This window comes from Condylura cristata, unplaced genomic scaffold (genome assembly GCF_000260355.1).
Source record: "Condylura cristata isolate star-nosed mole 26May11 unplaced genomic scaffold, ConCri1.0 scaffold00038, whole genome shotgun sequence".
NCBI classification, from domain to species: Eukaryota; Metazoa; Chordata; class Mammalia; order Eulipotyphla; family Talpidae; genus Condylura; species Condylura cristata.
Genome location: NW_004567139.1, coordinates 6,912,360 through 6,918,460, shown reverse-complemented (window position 1 = coordinate 6,918,460; position 6,101 = coordinate 6,912,360).

Below are 6,101 nucleotides of genomic sequence, written 5' to 3'. Positions count from 1 at the left end.
GAGAAGCGTGTTTTGATAGCAACAGTAGCTGGAACAACTGTGTGGCCAAGCGGGATCTACCTTCAGGCTACATGCAACCCACAGCCACGATTGGGCCTGTGGCCTCTGCCAGGCAGATAAAGCTGCCCCACCTGGAGCCAGCCTTCTCCACAGCCTCCAGGAAAAGGGGAGACACTGGAAAGAGGGGGAGAGGAGAGTGAGCTAGACCTTATGCAAGAAGTCCCTTCTACCAGCAGAGACCCCATTTCAAGAGCCCCGTTCCCAGGGCTGCTATTTGCCAAGAGTCATATAGAGAAGGAAGCTTTGCCGGAAGCAGCAAAAAGCCACCTGAGTGGGGCCTCACGGGGCTCTTGGGAGGTCAGGTGAGTAAGTGTTCACTCTGGACAGAATCTTGGATAGCCTTACCCCGAGTTCTGCTAGCAGTTGGCTGTGTGACCTTAGACAAGTCACTTTGCCTCTCTGATTTTCTTTTCTGTTCTGTAAAGTGAGTGGCCTAGACAATTGCTAACATTATATTATTCTCTCTAAAGTAGCCAAATTATTTGCTCAAGAAGAAAGGGAAAATATTCTTTTCTGCAAACACAATTAATTAACAGATGCCATTATGAGGCCCATACCCTCCTCACCCCGCTCTTTCTCCCTATTGCCGTCCGGAGGCCTTCAACTCACAAAGTTTTGCTGTCTGCTGCAGGGAAGGACTCCCAGAAGCCACTAGGCCAGGATTTCACTTAACTTCAGAAGTAAGTACGCAGGCCTGGGCCCCGAGCTTTCCACCCTGCAGGCAGCTAACCGACCGGCTTAGTCAGGTGTCGTTGCCCTCAGCCGCCTCACTGTCTGGGGAACCCTGGGCTTGTACAGGTGACAGAGGACTTGGGGAGGGAGAAAGCTGGCGTTCTGCAGCATCAAGCCGCCAAGATGGAAGTGTAAATTAGCCTTGACATCAGCCTCAGATGAGTTATTGTTATGACTCAAAGGCTTTACAGGAAACACACACACCACGACGATACTTTGGAAACCCTGGAGAAGAGGAAACAAACTATAGCCATAGCTATAACAAACCATAGCTCTGACAATTACTCCCAGCCCACAAACACGTCTCCCTGAACTTAGACCTGTGCCCCAGAGGGGATGCTCAGGAGCGCAATTGTTCTGGAAGGTTCTAAATTAGGGCCTTCATTTGGAGGCCAGCCTGTGTCCACATGGTAAGCCCTCCGCGTGGTCCCGGCTCGACACTGAACTCTGACCAACCACACATCAAGCCACGTGGTCGGCCCCGGAGCCCAGGAGGCTTCTCTCGGGTGATGCCGAGACAGCCAGGGTTCAAGTGCAGGCCGAGCTGACTCCAGAGCTTGTGAACCTTGTATCAGAGCTTTGAGCCCTTGGAACATCAAGAGGGGGCATTCCTCCTCCTCGCCATAATGTGATGGGACACAGATGCCGGAAGCTTCTCCACTCTCACACTTTCACTGCAGCCTTTGGCTCAGTACAGAATCTCACTGGTTTGCACGTGGGGGCAGATTCAGGAAGGAAGACAGGTGTCTCTTAAAGCCCCTTTCTTCCTGGGGAGCCTGGCAGCGGGAGAAGCCATAGGGCGCTCCGAGGGTCAGACAGGAATACATAGCACCAGGAATTCACCCCAAGCATGCAGGATTTGAGAGGCTTAGAGCAAGGGCGGAGGGAGCTGGGTGGCCCCAGCAAAAGGTATTGGTGCCCGAGCAGCCTGGCGTGAGGGCTGTTCCTTTAAGCTCTTCGGGGGATGTGTCACATCACATTGGGGCACAGTGGACGCTGAGTGACACCTCCGTCCACCCTCCTCTTTATCCCCTGGTCATATACCGAGCTCTGAGAAAGGATTTAATTGGAGGCCTTGGTGGGGACATTGTGGGGGGACAGGGCGGTAAAGGCAGTGAGGGGCGGGTGGTGGGGGAGCCAGGCTCTGTGACCTTCAAAGAAGTGCCCAGAGGCTGGGGGAGTCCTTGGAACTATGTCGCCTTCCCCCGGGTGGGAGTCTGCCTGCTTAGGACGGGCGGGGTGGTCTCCCTGAGTCACCAGCTACTCTCCTGTCTCAGCGCCCCCCGAGTCTGGGTCCTTCCCTGCCGTCTCGGGCTCTGGCTAGCACTGTGGGCTGCGGACCTTCCCTGCACCACGGACTCACTAGCCTGTCCTCTTGGGTGAGTTATCTCTCCGGTAATCTGAAAAATGGGAAGAACAATAGCAGCTATTCAGGGGCTTGAGATGGAGAGCTCCAGCCTCAGTGACATCCGTCCTCGGCAGGGGATTCGCCCTTGCCTGCGCTAAGCCTCCCTTATCTCAGCCTCAAGCCCGGCGGGTTCTCCGAAGATGAAAGCTTTTTTCTGGGTGCAGGCAACACCACCCCTTTCCCTCCCCGTCGCTCCTTGCCCTGTCATCTGTCTGGAGGCCCAGGAGAGTTTCTGGTTCTCCAGTGGCGGGGACTCTGCCTGCCCCTCCCCAGAGACCATGTCAGAAGCGAGGCCCCTTTATCACAAGCGCGGACTGCTGTGACTGATAGCGCGCCTTCCTTTTCTGTTGGCTCGATTCTGGGCAGCACTGGTGGGGATGGGCCACTCTGCCCGAGGGAAGCGCCGTCCAGAGCGTCCAACAGGAACTTCAGCTGGAGACCAGCCTCCGGGGAGCCTTCGGTGAGGCCCCAACTCTGACCTGCTACCCCAAGCCACGCACTGGGGCCATATGGTGGGTGCCCGTGTGCTCCCCATTCACACGTGTGCTCAAGGGGCTTCTCCCAGCTGATAGAGTGGAAGCTCGTGAGCCATCTGGACCTTCCAGCCCTGGGACCCCCCAAAGGGGCACGGCTGGGTCCCCACTTATCCCTGGAGTCACATGAAGCTCTGAGCTCTAGAAATCTGGAGACCACATGGAACATGGGTCAGTTTGATGCCTTCCAGGTCTGGACTTGGAGTCTGCAGTCTGAGCTCACTTTCTGAGGAGCCCAGAGCTCTGGCCGTGTCTCCCGCTCCTGCCTTCGCGGAGATGCCCGGCTCCCTACTCAGGCAGCTGGAGAGGCACAGCAAGAGGAGACCCTGAGCAGGGGCCTGGGGCTGCGTCACCTCTTCTTTCCCGGCAGAGGGGTGGAGGGGCCACAGCTCCCAGAAGCCTAAAGTCTGACGCAGCAGCAATAGTCATAGCTACCGGCCGCTTGCCGTGGACTAGACGGTTCACGAAAGGCCGCAGCTTTATCTCCTTCTATCGCCTGATAGCCCTGCGGCCCAGCCTGACAGTCACCAGGCCCTCTGTATGGACGTGACGCAGTAGAATAAGCATAACCCACATGTTCTGATCCCACATCTGGACGCGTTTCCGGTGGCCTCTCTTGTGTACGGCCACGTCTTGACCCACGTCTGCCCTTTCTCTGGGCCCAGCCCAACACCCCCGCTACCTCCTGTCCCCAGCTTGGTGACCAGCTTCCCTCCCTCCTGGCCAGGGGTGCTCTGAGGCACAGGGGTTCCCTCGCCACTGAGTGAGGGAAGCGGCCGTTCTGGGAGGATGCATGGCCATGTGGTGGCCCAGCCAGGATTGGCAGCTACAGACAGATGGGGCGGGGGGTGGAGGGTGGGGAGGGGAGGGACGCTGGACCCCACTCTGTCATCCGGCCAGTGTCCTGTGTACCAACCCACAGTGGAGATTCAAACCCCAAGTGAACAATATGCTGTCCCCCAAGGAGCCCATTGATGCTTTGTCGTTTTGGACCCTAGGCATTCTTTCCCCAGAGTGCTGATAGGTAATTGCCCAGAAAGGGGGGCTGGGGGGGGGGACTCATGTGCCTGGAGCCTGGGGCAAAAAGCCCCCAGTAGACTTGTCCGCAGTGGTAGAGGGCCTTTCCCTGGGCCCCAGGCTTTCTACCAGCAGCCTGGTATCCTGGGGATTTTCCCAGGTCGGGCAGCAGAGATTGTCCGGGCAGCAGAGATTGTCCAGGCAGCAGAGGTTGTTCAGAACACAGAGGGCTCCAGGTGATTCCCAGAGGACGCTGGAGGAGGAAGAGTTTCTGACCCATTGGGTGGAAGGAAACAGCCTGGGGCAGGCAGGCTTCAGGTCACCAAGGCTGACATCTGGCCATCTCTTCTAACTTCGGTAGGGGGAAGCTGGGGGTGGAACTCAGGCTAGACAGAAGTCATAAGAGCATTTGGTAGGAAGGAGCCTTGGTGATCAGCTGTTTTTTGAAAGCTGTGTGGTAGTTTCCAACAAGTGTGGGACCTCCGGTTTCTCTAGAGGTTAAGCAGGAACAACCAGGAGCTGCACAGGGCTGGGGCCAAACCAGGTGAGCTAAAATGCCTGGAACCCCACGTTATCAAACGCCAGCTGTGGTGGGTGGCACCTGGAGGAGGGAGCAGGCCCAGGCAGCTGTCAGGATCACAGCAGTCCAAGTCCCAAGGGCGGGCTGGCAGCCAGGACAGGCAGAGACACACGCCCAGGCCTAAGGGCTTAGAGGTCAAGTTACACCAAGGTGCAGTTAAGACCTCAAATCCCTCTCCAAAGTCGGGGGCTTAGAGCTTGCCAAAAATTTCAGGGTGGGTATTCAAGCTTCATGTTTTTTATGCTGTTAATTTCTTCTGGTTATCAATGGGCAGCTCTAATGTGAAAGGCTAGAATAAACAACCCCAGGGATACGTAGGAGGTCAGGCCACTCCAGAGCCCAGGTCGGGGATTCCAGTCGCCAGGGAGATGGGCACCCCCTTTAATCAAGCCCCTTGCCAGAGAGGTAGGGATGCTGGAGACCACTTTCCAGGGCAGCTCCTGAGTTCCTCGCGTGGGCAGCGAGCTGCTGTGGGCATCCAGAGAGGGCAGGAGTTTGACTTGATTCATCTTTGTCCCAAAGGCAATCTCAGAGAACATGAAATGCTTTTAGAAGGAGCTGCAAACGCACAGCTCTGGATTTGGATGGAAGCAGAAGGACAAAGGACAGAAAGACTGTCCCTCGCGAGAACAGCTGATTTGATAGGTCATCAAACTGAAGACCAGACCCCAGCCACCTGTATAAGCATGAACTACTAACAGAGCCCTGAAAGACAAAACAGTTTGTTAAACATGTAGGAAAGCACAGGGTTGCCTCCCAGAATCAGGCGTTTTCTTGAGCAGGTAAGATTTCAGGAATTCAGGGAGCCAGAGCTGGAGAAGCTTTCTTACAGCTTGACTGTGAAGAGAGGAAATCACCTCCCCAGGAACCCATTGAGGGGGTCTCACAGAAGGTGACCTTGGTGAGAAAGCCTGGGTCGGCTGCCCCCTGCCCCCAGCAAGCAAGGGAAAGTTCCTGCTGCATGTCGCTTGGGCCCAGTTGTTCTCCCCTGCATTTTTTTTTTTTATAATTACAAAAGTTTATTTTTACATCATTTTATACATTTTTTTCCCCATCTCGATTGTAATCCCCGCGGGTTTCCCATCACCAAATCACCCGTGTCCCTGGCATTTATTAGTAACGACAGTTTACAAGTGAGAGCTATTCTGCAAAAAAAAAGAAGAAGCCGGAGGCTGCGTCTCAGTAGGACTCCGGCGCTGGACCTCAGGCGTTTTTGGTCTGCCGAGTTCATTTGGAACAGAACTCAGCCGAGTGGACAGCCAGGAGGCCGGGCGCACAGGCTGTTGGGAAAGCCGGACGTGGGGAGACCGGTCACCCAGCCGACACCGGGGCGGCCCTCCCGCTGGCGTCTCGGGGAGCAATGGGGTGCAATCTGCACCCTGCGTCCCGGGGCGGGAGTGGCGTTGCTGGTCTGTGCTAGGCGGGGTAAGTCTCCAGCGGCCTCGTGCAGGGCCCTCGGCGGGGAGTCGAGCCCCAACCCGAGAGGGAGGTCGAGATCCGCGGGCAGCGAGGCGGGGACGCCCTGACGACGCCCGAGTCCCGGCCGGCCTCCCGGGCCGGGCCGCCCACTGGCAGCTCCGTCCCAGGCTTGCAGATTTGAACCGAGGAGGCCGAGCGGCCGGGCGGGCGTCCCCCCGCCATTGGCTGAGGCGGCGCCGTGACATCAGCGCCAGGGCCCGGGAAGGAGGCGCGGGAGGAGCCTGGAAGGGGAGTGTCCGAGCTGCTGCCAGCCCCGGACGCCCGAGAGAGGGAAACCGACGCGGGCGCAGAC